A 15,801-nucleotide genomic window follows, 5' to 3' on the forward strand; every position below is an offset into this window, starting at 1 on the left:
GCTGAAGACTGTCAATGGATCTTGAGAGCAAAAGTTGAGATCCTCTGATAGAGTTTAGTCACTTGAAGCTATACTGATAGACATATCTGCTTCACAGTCATGTCATTGATATACTATGTACAAAAAAAATTGCATTTTGATCTTCTTAGACAAAGGAGTGTTGGGCCAATAAATTTAAGTCCACATTCCTTCTTCTTACAACACACACACACACAGACACACACACACACACGCACACACACAGACACACAACTAAAAAACTGTTACTTTTTGCTTCCCAATATTCACCCATTTCCTACTCCAAGATTTCAAAATCACAGGACCAATTTCTTAGTTAAGGCTTAAAGCCAAACACTTGGGTTTTCTTTCTCCCCGGTGGGCTCTGCAAGAAATAACTTGTTCCTGTGCACATAGCCCACAGGGAGTCTGGGCCTACTTCAGGCAACAGAAGGTCTACCTTCCCTTTCTGGAGCATATCTCCAGGGTTATGACCTTTATTTCTTACATCTATAAAATAAGGCCAATTGTTTTTCTTGTTGAAATGATAAAATGGTACAATATGCATATAATAATTCAGTTCTGCATACAATGCGTAGAAGAAAAGGCAGATTCACTCCACTGAAAATCACCTGAGTCTGTAAACAGCTCAACACATTTCTTTACTTTTCCTTTCAATTAAGGTCATTCAAAGACTCTCTCGGTTGGGTTTCTGGAAGGTTCTTCCTTTTCCTTCTCCTTCCCTCTTTTCTCAGCCCCTCTTCCAGCCCCAATATCTGTGGTCTTTTCCAACCCTCAGTTCCTACCTCGGATTCACCCTCTGTTCTTAAGGTCTTCAAGGTTCTGAATATGGATCCCGCCTCTTTCCTGCTGGGACAACAGTAGTTCCTTACCGTGTGAGTAGAGGAAACAAGAAAGAGGCGGTGGAAACAAAAGATGGTCATATGTGGAAAGCATGTGGGGACTTCCCTGGCAGTCCAGTGGTTAGGACTCTGTGCTTCCACTTCAGGGGGGCACGGGTTCGATCCGTGGTCGGGGAACTAAGATCCCATGAGTTGGGTGGTGTGACCAAAAAAAAAAAAAAACTGAAACAAAAGCATGCAGCTCAAGGTAATTGCTCACGAGTGGTCACTGCCGTCACTGACTGCACCATTTGAAGAGCTCTTGTCACTTGCAGCAGTCCTCACTCGAACAATCTTTGTACCAATTCACTGACCAACAATCTTGTTTGTATCATCTCTACACGGCCCCCATGTTGTCACATGCCTCCTTATCTAGCTTAGGTTTGGTCACCATCATCCTTTCGTTACAATCACTTCCTTACATATACTCTTAACTCCATTTCCTCTCTCTCCTTCCATTGAACTCACATGGCAAATCCCACCCTTGCTTAAACACAATGCCCAGCTTGCCCTGAACAACGGAAAGTTATTGGATAAAGGACAACCTTGCTGACTGGTCTGACTGGTCTAATTCACTTCTGATCACAGATATCCAGTGGGCCTTCCGTACCTCCCAGCAACACCTCCCTATTTTCCTAGTCAGTCCTCTCTTCTCCCCAAGTCAACTTTTCATATTTTAAAATCTGTCTTCAAACATCTAACACTAGAAAAACGATACATGTTTAGTCTAAATCTAGATAGCCTGAGGAGTAAAAGGGGGTGTTATTAATAATGCTGGGGGGACAACAGATTAAAGAAGTATTGTTCCAGGCAAATCACATTTCCCTATCTGATACCCCTCACTTTCATCTGCTGATTTCGTGGCTCATTTCATGGGGAATATAGAAATACAGTAAGTCCCTTACATATGAACAAGTTTCATTCTGAGAGCACGTTTGTAAGTCCAACAAAGTTAGCCTAGGCGCCCAACTAACACGATCGGCTATTAGTACTGTGCTGTAATAGGTTTATAATACTTTTCGCACAAATAATACATAAAAAACAAACAGAAAATAAAGACAACTTTTTTTTTTTTTTTTTGTGGTACGCGGGCCTCTCACTGTTGTGGCCTCTCCCGTTGTGGAGCACAGGCTCCGGACGCGCAGGCTCAGCGGCCATGGCTCATGGGCCCAGCCGCTCCGTGGCATGCAGGATCCTCCCGTACCGGAGCACAAACCCGTGTCCCCTGCATCGGCAGGCGGACTCTCAACCACTGCGCCACCAGGGAAGCCCTAAAGACAACATTTTTAATCTTACAGTACAGTACCTTGAAAAGTGCAGTAGTGCAGTACAACAGCTGGCATACAGGGGCTGGCATCGAGGGAACAGGCAAGAAGAGTTACTGGAAGAGGTTGAGAAGGTGGGAGATGGTAGAGCTGAAGGATCGTCAGCAACAGGAGACAGAGGGCAAGCTGCACTTTCACTAATGCCTTATGTGATTGGACATGTGAAAACATGTTCGCATCTTTGAAAGTTCGCAACTTGAAGGTCCATATGTAGGGGACTTACTGTAATAGAAGAGAGCTCCAAACTTGCCAGTGACTTCATATGCAGCCACGCGCTTGGCCTGCCTTGTTCTTCCAGAGAATGATGTATTAGTTTCCTGTGGCTGCCATAACAACTTACCACAAACCTGATGGCTGAAAGCAACAAAAAGGTATTCTCTCGCAGTACTGGGGGCTAGAATTCTGAAATCAAGGTGTCAGCTGGAACACACTCCCGGCAATGGCTCTGGGGAAGAATTCTTCCTTCCTAGCCTCTGGTGATTGCTGGCACTCCTTGGCATTCCTTGACTTTTAGACACATTTCTCCCATCGCTGTTTCCATTGTCACATGGCATTCTCCCTATTGGTCTCTGTCTCTATTTTAAGGACACTAGTTATTGGTTTAGGGCCAACCTGAATCATGTATGACCTCATCTTAACTAATTACACCTGCAAATAAGGTCATGTTCTGGGGTTCCGGGTGGACACAACTTTTAGGGGGACACTATTCAACCCAGTACAGATGGACTCTGTGCTCCTAAGTCTAGCCCCTCCACTTTGGCCTTTTGCATCCCTTCTCCATTGGCCTTTTCAAGGACCCTGTTCCTGCAATTCTTCTCTTTACTGCATAACCATTTCCTCCTCATTACTGTGTCATTCCTATCATTCTACAGACTTGTTATCATATCGTCTGTATTAAAAACCCTTCCTGCATCTGATGCCCCCCTCCATCTACTGACCCACTTCTCTGCTGTTTATAGCAAAAGGCCTTGAATGAGTAACCTGTGCTCACCATCTGTACTTCCTCTCTGCCTAAGCCTCTTGAACTCACTTCCGTCTAACTTTCAACTTTCCTGCTCCACCAAAACGGGCCCTGTCAGGGCCACCAAAGATCTCCACGTTGCCAGATGCTGTGATCAGTCCTCTTCTCACCCAGCCTCCCACAGACATTTAATGATCTGTCCTCTGTCTCTCACTTGGCTTTGGGACACAACACTCTCTTGATTCCCTCCTATTTCAATCACCCCTTCTCAGACTCCTTTGCTGGTTCCTCAACCTCTCCCTGACCTCTAAATGCTAAACTGCTCTAGGGCTCCGTCCTAGGCCCCCTTTCCTTCCAGGTATGTGCCCAGTCCTTACCATTTGTGTGCTGACCACTGCCACCATATCTAGCCTCAGTTTCAGATTCATATTATTATTATTATTATTTTTTTTGCGGTACACGGGCCTCTCACTGTTGTGGCCTCTCCCGTTGTGGAGCACAGGCTCCGGACGCGCAGGCTCAGTGGCCATGTCTCATAGGCCCAGCCGCTCCGCGGCATGTGGGATCTTCCCGGACCAGGGCACGAACTCGCGTCCCCTGCATTGGCAGACGGACTCTCAACCATTGTGCCACCAGGAAAGCCCCTCTGATTCACATTATTGAATCCCCACTCATGTCCACTTGGATGTCTAAACATATCTCACAATTAACATGTTCTAAAACTGAATTATTGATTTCCCCACACCCAGGCCTAATACAAATACAAATACCTACCAATTACATTTCTCCCAGTTTTCTACATCTCAGTAAATGGCACTTCCATTCTCCCAGACACTCAGACCAAAAATTTAAGATTCTTCTAAGTTCCACTTATCCCTCTCTACACCTCCCATCCAACCACTTCTCTTTGTCTTGACACTTTCCCTCTTAGTCCACACCACAAGGATCTTATACCTGGACTTCCGGCATGGTGTCCAGCAGCCCTCTTGTTCCTCTTCATTCCAGTCTCTACCCAGGAGCCAAGTGATCCAACCATATCATCTCCTTGTTCACAGCTTCCCCAATGACCTCTCACATCACTGAGAGTGGAATCTCAATTCTTTACATGGCCTACCAGGTCCTATCTATCTATCTATTTATCTATCTATCTGGTCCTTGGTTAGCTCTCGGGCTGACCTCTACCTGTGCTCTTGCTCACTCAGCTTCAGCCACCTTGCTTAACGGCTGGACCTTGAACATACCAAGCTTCTTCAGCCCCAGGGCTTTGCCTTTGCTGTTTTCTCTCTCTGACATTCTCTGTCCTCTGATTTGATTTGTGTTCTCTTTCACTTTCTTTTGGGTTTCAGCTCAAATGTCATCACCTTAGTGAGGTCTTAGCTAACCACCTTATCTAAACCAGTATGCTCTTCCAAGCATACACCCGTGTCAGTTCCTTTCTGTCTCTTTACCTGGGTTCATTTTTCTTTGTGGTTATCAGTCCGGGAAATAATATTACATATGTATGTTATTTTCTTATTTCCTTCACTGTCTCCTCCACTGTACTGTAAGCTCCTTGAGGGCAGGGCATTATTAGTTTTGTTCAGTGAGAATAATAACATGCTGTAGACACTGAATAAGTATGACTTTACTTCAATTACTATTGTTATTATCATTATTATTACCATTGAAGTAAAATGTTTTAAAATTAATGCTAAAAATAAAGTTTAGTTAGTAACAAGGGTTTCTATGTGGCTTAAAAACAATACTCAGTTTGAAGGTTTTATTTGATTTAATGCCTTTCTACAGGAATCTTGAACATTCAAAGATACTAGTGACACATACAAGTTTGAAACTGGTAGTAGTAGTTGTAATATTAATTATAACAGATAACATTATTCAGCCGTTATTAGTGGCAGGTGACTTGCATGGATTATCTTATCTAATTCTCCAAAAACTCTATGGGTTATCTATCACCTCAATTTACAGATGTAGTGTGGTGGTTTTAAAATATGTCCACAAATTCTTTGATGGTCCTCCCTTTAGAAGGTGGAAGCTAATTCATCTCTCCTTGAGTGTGGGCTCAGCTAAGCTGCTTCTGAATCCCTAACCTACAGAAACTGTGAGACAAGAAATACCTTTTGTTTTAAGCCACTAAGTTTTGGGGATAATTTATCGTGTAGCAATAAATAACAAATACTTTTGGAAATGGAAGGACAGAAAGGTTAAGTAAAGAGCGTCATAGCATACACCTAGCAGTGATGATGCAGGAATTGGAACCCAGGCGATCTGAATCTAGAGCAGAAATGTTCAACCACCCCACTATACAGGAGGTCAAGATCAGGTCTCAAGTGATATCAGAAGAAGATTGCCACTTTCTAATGTGGCAGTGGCTCTGTCAGGGCAGTGGATACAATCTATCCTTGGATATTAAACTGGCTGTTCTTGGTCTATTGCAAGGCCATGTTCTAGGCAGCCACTGCCCTTGCTTCTAAGTTCCCTTTCTGCCCCAGGCTTGTTCTAGAATGTAGTGAATATCTATCTTCCCAGCATCCATTCCCCCATTCCTTTGGGCTTCTGCTCATCCTCAATTCCAAGCAGGTAATGCTGGTAAAGCTGCCAGTCATTCCACTCTTCCTGCCCCATAGGTGGGCATGTGACTTAAGCTGAGCACTGTCAGTGATTGGCTACAGTCATTGGGCCAAGACAAGAACATATGATGCACATCAGCCAAGCAGAGCCTTTCCCTGGGAGTTCGAAATACTCTATGAGGTCTCTAAGCTGGGATGATGTGAGCTGCCAGGTGCCATATTCTCAGATGCCTGGAGGAAGTCCATCTTCAACAGGAAAGGGTCCAGCATGGGGGGTGGAGAGGCAGAGTGAGAGACTCCATTTTATATCCTTTGAGACCTTGAATCCAGCCGATGCTGAGAGCAATTCCATCTTTTTCTAATCTACGTGAGTCAGTAAATTCTCTCTTTGTTTTAAATTAGTTTGAGTTTCTATCAGCTGTCCTTGATTGTGACTAGTATGAAGAGTCCATCCATCCCACTTTGTGGAAGGTAGTAGTTATCTTCCATTCTCCATGAGCAACGATGGTTGTATGTCATCCGAAGAACCTGGAGCAGCTCTGTCCATTGGTTGGGCTGACCTTCCCACAGAGGGTGAAGAACCTTCTCTTCATCCTTTAGGAAGCTTTTCCAAAAGCCAGCAATGGTCTGGGGGCAAGCTCAAAAGAAAATGGTGTTAGGGGAGGGCTTCCCTGGTGGCGCAGTGGTTGAGAGTCCGCCTGCTGATGCAGGGGACGCGGGTTCGTGCCCTGGTCCAGGAAGATCCCACATGCCGCAGAGTGGCTGGGCCCGTGAGCCATGGCCGCTGAGCCTGCGCGTCCGGAGCCTGTGCTCCGCAATGGGAGAGGCCACAACAGTGAGAGGCCCGCGTACCGCAAAAAAAAAAAAGAAAAAAAAATGGTGTTATGACGGATGGGGCGCTCAGTCACTCAGTTTAAAACCTTAGTCATCTCTGTATCCTTTCTTTCCTTAGTTGCTCACCCCCTCCCTCAATTCCACACACACACACACACACACATCCTGTTAGTCATCAAGTCCTGTTGATGTGGATCAAATACTTTATGGAAGTAGGTGGAGTAGCCATAAGGAAAGTCTGCGGCCAGCGGGTCCTTCCTTCAGAACATCCTGTAAATCCAGTTTTTCTTCTTCATTTCTACCTCTACCACCGTGGTCCACTGCCCCTGGTCTCCCTGCCTCTAACCTCAACCCCTGCAGTCCATTTTTCATATTTCTTCTAGAATTTGTCTTCTAACACAACTTTTGATTGCCACATGCTTTTGATGGATTCAACAGTCTTCAACCAGTTTTCCACTGCGGACTAGCTAAATTGCAAGCTTCTTAGCTTGGTATTCAAGACTCTCCATGAACAGAGCCACATTCATTTTCCAATGTGCTGTGACTTCCACGAATCAATCTTCTAGTCTTCTAACGCCCATCCCATTGCAGCACTGCCCACCATCTACACTTACCTCTTTCTCCAAAGTCACTCCTTTTCTATGAGTCTTCGAGATCCATTACAACACTATCTCCTCCATAAAGTACTCCCTGAGCATGCCAATCCGCAGTTAATATCTCCTTCTCTGAACTCCATAAACAATTGTTGTCTAGACGAAGGCTTTTTCAAACTGTGCTCACATCCCCAGGGAGTTCTTGGCCAGCACAAGTTTTTGGTGTTTTTGTAAAACTACTGATTATATATTCAAATTTGGCTGAGCGTATTATTTCCAAACCCAGTTTCTTTCTTGTCTTCTACTTCCAAATTACATCCTTATGCTATGGTGGTGCATTTATTCCCAAGTACAAATTAAGGATCATTATAATTTGTTTTGTGACCTACAGATAGAGAACTGCTTATTATTAATATTATTATTTAAAACAATGACCATGGGGAAAATATCAGTATGAAAAGGGAAGAGAACTGCTATGACAATCTCCATAGTTTCTAAACCAAATACACTTTATTTATTTCCACACCCTCACCCTTCCTCCCCCCATCATAGTAATATGGGATTTTAACTACAAATTGGTATAAAATCTGTTGTATTGGTATAATCTACAAACATTCATTGTGTATCCACTCTGCCAGGAATAGGAATAGTGATCACATTGACATGCTTATGATACAAAGATAAACAAGCTGCTGCAGGAACAGTTTTCCAGATGGATTCAGTGTGGAAGGACATTCTAGTCAGAGGGAACAGCATATGCAAACTCATGTGTCCTGGAATGAGCCAGACATGAACACCCTGTGGTCCAGATTCTGTGGAATTTTTTTTAATTGAAAAATTTGGTGACTTTTAAAAATTTGATAATGTCTGGATTAAACCCTTCCTCTTGTTATAATTCCTCTTTGCCATCTCCCTCTCCATAAGGGCAGTTCAGGGTTCAAGTTCACACAAATAACTTTATGGAATTCTGCTGGGTTAGGCCACTTCATGTATGCAGAGATCCTCTCTTCGATTCTCACATCACCTTAGGTGTGTATTACCATCTCCAATTTAGAGATGAGGAAAGCAAGGCTCAGACGGGTAAAGTAACTTGTCCATAGTCTCACAAATAGGAAAAGACGGAGGGAGGATGTGAGTTAAGTCCACATCACAGCTGGAGAAAGAGACCAACTGGGCATTTTTTGGGCGAGGATGAGGAAGACCTTTCTTCCAATTTCAGAACAGCCTGCCTTCCCAAGTCCTCAGTCAAGTGTATCTTTAAACAGAAAGGTGACCACTTGTCCACAATGAAGTAGGAAGAGATAACTTAAGAACTCGTTTGGATTTCAGAGTCCCTCCAGCTCTGGAGCCTATCACATAGTAGGAGCTCCTTTTGGCTGAGCGATTGAATCCGCCTCACATGCGCGTGGTTCATCTCTCCACTTGGATTCAAACTCCCTTGTGGGCAGGGTCCCCGTCATGCCTACCAGGGACACGGTGCAGATGGGTAGACTTTGGAAGATGTTTGTTGAATAATGGATGAGTGAATGAATGGGGGCTGGGGGTGGTTGAGGGAAGGCCACGCCCGGCTCTAAAGACTTTCCAGGGTTGACCGGGGTGCAGTCCTGGCTCTCTCGGGCGCCTCTGGATGGGCCATTGCGTCCCTCCTCCTGTGGCCTCCACATCTCACTAACCAGACTGGAGGGAGGGGCTATGCAGCTGGGGAGGGCCGCGTCTCCCCGGGCGGCGCCCACTCCCTCGCGGGGGTTGGGGGCGGAGGGGAGGCCCCGGGGGCGGAGGGGAGGCCCCCGGGCCGGCCGAGCCTGCCGGCGGCCCCTTCCCCGCCGCGCCCCGAAGCCCTCTACCTGCCTCCGGCCGCCCCTTCGCAGTCGGGGCCGGGTGCGCCCGGCGAGTACCTGGCCCGCCACCCCCGGGGGGCCCCGCCGGCCGCCTCCGGGGCTGGCCCGGGGCGGCGGGGCGGGCCCGGGCGCTCCCCGGCTCCGGGACTGGTCCCCTGGGGCGCGGCCGGGCAGCCGCCCCCGCCCCCCCCCGCCCGGGGGGCCGGGCCGGGCTCCCGGGGGGCGGGGACTCGCCCAGTGGCAGCAGCGTCCGGGCCGGCGGCGGGCGCGGGGCGGCTTCCTGCAGGCGGCGCCGGGGCGAGCCGTTGCCCGCCGCAGCCACCGCCGCCGGGTCGCCGGGTCGTGGGGGCCGCGGCGCTCGGGCCGCGTCTGTGCCTCCCGGGCGCGCTGCGCGGCCGTCGCTACTGCCCGCGCTCGTGCCGCCGCCGCCGCCGCCGCTGCCGGTTACGCCAGCCCCGCCGCCGCCCGCTCTGATTCTGCGCATAGGCAGCCCCCAAGCCTGTCATTCTGCAAAAACACAGTTTACTCAACACACCACACACACACTCACACACACACGCGCGCACACACACACGCGCACACTGCCCCCCTCGCGCACACGCACGGAGGGCGCGAGCGAGAAGACGCGCACACCCGGCGAGCCAAGTTCCGCAGCCTGGCATGGCTTCTGGGGACCTTTACGAGGTACGGGGACGTGGGTGCGCGGGCCGGCCCCAGCCCGCGGGCGGCGGGCGGCAGGCGGACGGCGGGCGGCGGGGACCGGGCCGGGGCCGGGGCCAGGCGCGAGCCGGAGTTGCCGAGCCCGCGGCGGCGGCGGCGGCCGGAGGGCGGCGGGGGCCGGGCGCGCCTCCCGCCCGCCCTCCCTCCCGCGGCGCCCGCGCCCGCTCCCTCTTTCTCTTTCTCTCGCACACACACTCTCTTACTCCATCTACTTTGCGGCCTTGGAGGGGAAGGAGGAAGCCGGGCGGAGCCGGGGCGGGGGAGGTAGCGGTCCCGGGGAGGTGTTTCTCGCCCGACGAGCCGCCTCGAGTGCAGAAAGTACAGGTAAAAGTCGGCGCCGGACGTGCCGGGAATGCGGGGGGCCACGCGGCGGCCGGCGGGGGTGCGGGCCCGGGGGTGCGCGGCCCGGGCTGGGCCGGGGGCGCGGGAGGGGATGGAGGCGGGCCGACGGAGCGGAGCCCGGCCGGGCCGAGGCGGGGTCCTGGGGGGGCGGCCGCGGAGGGGGCGGCCGGGTGGGGAGTTCGGGAGGCACCCGCCAAACTGCTCCCCGGGGCCACCAGGCCACCTCCGCCCTCCTCCCACCTGCTGCCCCCGCCACGGGCTCGGGGCTGGGGCGTGGGGGCGGTCCTTGCGGGTGTCGTGCTCACTGGGGGCGAGAGGGGGCGCTGTAGAGGGCCTTCGGTGGAAGGAAGAGCACATGGAAGGCGGAGGTGGGTGGTAGCACGTTGCTAGAGGACATGGGATGTGAGCCCAGCTTCTAACGCTCTACGTCACCCTCGGTGGATACCTGTCTCCAGGTCCACACAGGTTAGTGGCCAGCATCAGATACTTTGAAAGCGTCTCAAAAGTGCTCAAGGAAGACATTAGTCTGGCATCTTTGAAACAGTGGAGAAATAGCCATGGCCTCTGGGAGCTAGGTTTTACTAGCTCTGGATACAACAGTTACTGCTTTTGGATTCCCGACAAGTGGACAAAACAAGAAGCAACCCCCTTTCCCTGGGGAGAATGCCCGAAAGAGCTGTTGGCCCCAAGAGAAGGTTCAGGATAAGGAAGCTAAGAGACCTGCCATCTTCAACCCAAAGGCCTGCTGATCCTCCAAGAAGCAAGTCAGAGTTCAGCCTGGACCTGGACTCCCCTGCACATAAATCGATGAACACTAGCCCTGGTTCTCAAGGCTTTTGGTTAAATTGAGATGAGCACCCCAAGGGGTGGAATTAGCCTTCTGGGTAGGAGACCACAGGGGTGATTCACCCACAGTGAGCTTTTTCCTCTGGGCTTTCTGGACAGCTGAAGCGTTTTCAGATGGTGGATTTGCTGGCGGGTGTGAGAGAGGAAGAGTGGAGAACAGGCAAGGTAGCATCTCAGCTTCCTGTGCATCCAGGGTCTTTTGGATGATTCTGGACTTGGTGAGGTGCAGTCATGGACCACTAGTGGGCTCAGGTGTCATGAGAGGACACTCCAGTCCTATGGAGAGGTCCATGTGGTGAGGAGTTGACACCTCCTGCCAACAACCAGCACGAGCTTAGCAAGCTTGTGTTTGTGAGCCACCTTGGAAGCAGAACCTCCAGCCCCAGTCAAGCATTCAGATGACCACAGCGCTGATGAACATACTGACTGAAACCCCATGATATTTGCTGGGGCTGAACCATCCAGCTAACATGTTCCTGGGTTCCTTGAAAGAATGATCCAAGTTGACCTCTTCTCTACCCTACTGCCTTCCTCATCCCTGTGCTGACAGAGAAGATGAAGTTGGGTAGAGACCTGGTGAAGAACTTTGGAAGGTTGTGCCCAATGGGTCATCCAAGCACTTTTGCCTATTTTAAGATGGTGGAGCAATTTCTGAAACCAAGAAAGTTGAAGCACAGTAAAATGGGATGTTTGATTGAGCTTCCCGAAGTATAACCAGCACTATTAGGACATTGGCCAAAAGTAGATATTGTTCAGGGGCAAAGCTCATCTCGCTGGGAGTATGGATTTTTCTACCCATTGATCTTGAGTCATCTTAGAGCTGCTGGCCTTGCCTGGTGAAAAGCTGCATCAAGAGGGAATTAAGAGGACAGTTAGGAGCTGTCAGTATTTCTCCATGTAAAGTTTGGAACTTATGAACCTTCTGGGGATAATTTCTTGTTTAATGATCATCTGAAATGCCCTCCTTAACATGGGTAATTATAGTTGCCAGATGAGTCTGTTAAGAGGGGAGTTTTCACACCTGCCTTGGAAGTATCTTAGCACCTCAGTGAGTTCTTATTGAAGTTCAGTAAACAAGACAATAATAATAATTACTTCTGTGATAGTAGGTAATTGTACTAGATGTAAAATAGTTTTCCTGTGGCTGATTATTTGCACAGTCATTACTAAAAGGGCTAAATTGCATTACGAGTGTATAACCAATGTCAACATTTTTATAGCCTGTGTCTACATTACATAACACATACTGAGGAATTTGTTGACCAAATTTAGCTTTAAAAACAATTAAGAAGTGCTAACTGTCCATTAGCATATATATTTGTAACTGTAAAACTGTTGTGTGTGTAAAAAATAGGATGTTGATTTAAGGACAAATCTTGGAATATCCAGTACATTGATTGACCTTTAAAGAAAAAAAAAAGAGGAAAACTGATACCATTCTCAATTATCATATTACTTTAATTAAATATTATACTCAAGGGTATATAAAATGGCTTCTTGTAACCTCTGACCAAGAACCCACATTTTGAGTGGGCAAGAACTATTACATTTGTAATTGATTTATTTCACCTGTGTGTCTGCTGACACTATCCTTGACCTTTTATGGTGAAAATGTGATTTGGATTGTAGAGATTCTTCAACTTCTCTTTGGTGCCTCAGACAATGAAATTGTAAAGAGTAAACCTTCCCTGAATAGCATCTTTTAAGGAATAGGTGCTAATTTTAAAGACACCAACAAATGAAAACTTTGTTTATGTAATGACACTCTTCAGTCATAATGAAGAAATATGGAATCAAGCTCCGTTTCCAAAATTTTGGTTCTTGATAGATTATTTCTCTTATAGCAGGGTTCTCATCATCGTCCGGTATATTATAGCCATCACCTATAGGAAGGTGATCTTAAATAGGGGTTGAGCATTTTAAAATCAGATAATCTAGATGCAAAATGAAATTCCTTATCCAGATGCTCTGGTCTACATTTTGCTAAACGTAAGAGTCATGAAATGGTAATCTGTGAGCCACGTCTAGGCTAGCTGTGTGTTTTGCCTCACCTTGATGGTAGATAAGAGAATTGGATTTGAATGTCTTTAGATGGGGCATGTGATGTTTAGTTTATAATTGTCCCAGTGCTCCCTCTTACCAGGTACCCTTTCTGCTTCACTCGTAAATTACTTATCTGGCTCCAGTAGGCATTAGAGTTTGTAGCCCCAGGATGCTCGTCAACATTCACTAGGATGCTTGGATATCAGGAAGACGTAATCAGTGGAATAAGGAGCCCAGTTGTCTTGTCCATCTCTGTGTCCTTGCGCATTCAAATACTTGTTCACTGAATCACTGAACAGAAGACTGACTTAAGTATAGATAAAGTACCTTGGCTGACCTTGTTATGCTTGTGTTGAGCGCTACTCTCTGTTCTCTTTTCTGCTCTGGCTTGTGGTCTCTCCACAGTGGTAATACCATGTGTAGGGGTGGCTCTCAGTTCTCTCTGAAAGGAAGTTTGACTGATTCGCCTTCCAGAGAGCTAGATGGTTATTCACTAAAAGATGCGTTCATTGAATGCATCTAAGCTTCAACCATGTGGCTTTCCCTGTGGCTGTTGGGTGGTATTTTTATACTCTCTCCCGTGTGATTAGCTGACATTATGGAGGAGGTCTCCCCTTTGGTGGCAGAAATGTTCAAAGAGAGTGCTGTATGTCTATAGAGAAGGTCAGTAGTGGCCAAGTTGAAATTTATTGAGGTGGACTTAGCAGTGTCAGTTCCTGATGTTTGTCAACATTCTGTTGATTTATATTTCCCAAAGTTCTATCTTAAAAGGATCAAATGTGCCATGTGTTTTTTTTTGGAGGGGGGATTGATATGCATGCATGTATCCATATCTCATAAATATGTATGTGTTTATATCATACGTATATAATATGTACATATATATGTTTATATAATACGTGCATAATGTGTATATATATTAAAAAATACTGCTTTCATTTCATTCCAAATAAAATAAATAACAATAATAATAGGATTTTAGTTTTGTTGAAAGAAATTTACTCTAGTCAAAAATCGATGCTGCTAGCACAGGCAGATCAGCTAGGTGGTTTGTGACCACCTAAAGGGGTGGGAGGGAGGGAGACGCAAGAGGGAAGAGATATGGGAACATATGTATAACTGATCCACTTTGTTATAGAGCAGAAACTAACACGCCATTGTAAAGCAATTATACTCCAATAAAGATGTTAAAAAAAAAAATCTATGCTGCTGCAGTGATGAACACTGGTGTCTCCGCTATAGCGCTACATATGCACCCTGCGTCCTGCCACATCACGCACTGAAAATAACAGGCTTGTGGGAAAAAGAAGATTGAGGCCGACTGCTGAAAACATTTGGAACTTCGTAACCAGGAACAAAAACAAAACCAAATCTAATAAAACTACAGCTCAGTTAAATCTCCACCTGGCTGGTGTTTGCCCTCACCAGGTCAGTCCATCCTTTACAGCCTTCAAATTGGGCTTGTGCTTCTTTCTTCTCTCTGTAGATCACAGACGTCATTCTCTTCTAATAGAGACCATTTTCACTGAAATTAAATCTGGCCCAGAGCGTAGCCCTCTGCATTCATCTGTATAGAGAGAAATCTTTCTGTAGTTTCTTCATCTGTAATTTGCAGCATTGCTAGGCAAGTTAAGATGGTGGAAAGGTAGTAGTGCTTGATGCCACGATCGGCCCCTACTCATATTAAAGGAAGGCACTTGAGTATGTTTCCAGCTTTGTTCTAAGGTCTTCAAACATCTTTGTCTTTCTCTTTCCTTGTGAGAGCTCTTTCCTATGATTGCTTAAAAATATTAACAAACTATGAAAATCACATAAGAATCAACACAACTTGTTATCTTGGCATATTCTCCTACTTACCACTCATGCCTGAGGTGAAACGTGTAGTCACAGAACAAATGGTCAGTGATAAAACTTCTTGAATCTCTGTACCAGTATTTGCAGAGGAAAATATCATCAAAGAAAATATATCGGATGAGTTGAATTGATTTCTTGGCACATGGTAGGCACCTGAGGAATATTGAATGGGTGTATGATTCTCCCAGCTTTTGAAAGTTATTTTAAATTATCCCATGTGGGTAGATATCAGCTTGTTTTCAAGTAGTATAGACTTTTATGTGAAGTCATTCCTCATCACATAAGATCATTTCTTCAGGGGCTTAAACTGTCCTTGAAAGGAGTTTATATGGCTTCTTGCAGCCTGATCAATTGAAAAGGGATGGTTCAGGCATGGTAATTAGCAAAGATCTTAAGTATTGGAGACACATTTAGCTTCCAAAGATGTGGGTCCTTTTCGGCATCTCTTGGATGGTGAAGAGAGGTGTAGATGTGGCTGAATTCATAACACCATCATTCATTTGCTCATTTCACATAAATAGAACACCAGGTATATCCCAGGCACTATACTAGAGAAACATGAGATTGTGCTCCCTGGACCTATGGTCTAGTGCAAGACATAGTTAAGAAAGTAGGCAGTTTGCCGTGCTGTGGGAAGCGTGTTAGTACAGGGCAAGATGGTGTTCTCTAAGAGCATGGGAGGACCAGCCTTGGGGGAATGAGAGAAGGCTTTCCAGACTGTGGAGAACTTTGAACTAGGAAATGAGCATGATCAGGTTTGCAGGACTTACTGAGAATATTTATCTTTTCTGTTTTTGAAAGCAATTTATATTTGTTGTTACATCTTGGAAAAATACAAACAAAAAAATTATAATACCTAAGGTAACTATTATTATACATTTAGCATATACTTGATGTTTATTAAATACTAACGTGATATCTGAATTAAAATGATAGCTTTCTTGGTGTAGATACAAATATAAGAGTGAAATTACTTTCT

This window comes from Hyperoodon ampullatus, assembly GCF_949752795.1.
Source record: "Hyperoodon ampullatus genome assembly, chromosome: 18".
In the NCBI taxonomy this organism is placed as follows: Eukaryota; Metazoa; Chordata; class Mammalia; order Artiodactyla; family Ziphiidae; genus Hyperoodon; species Hyperoodon ampullatus.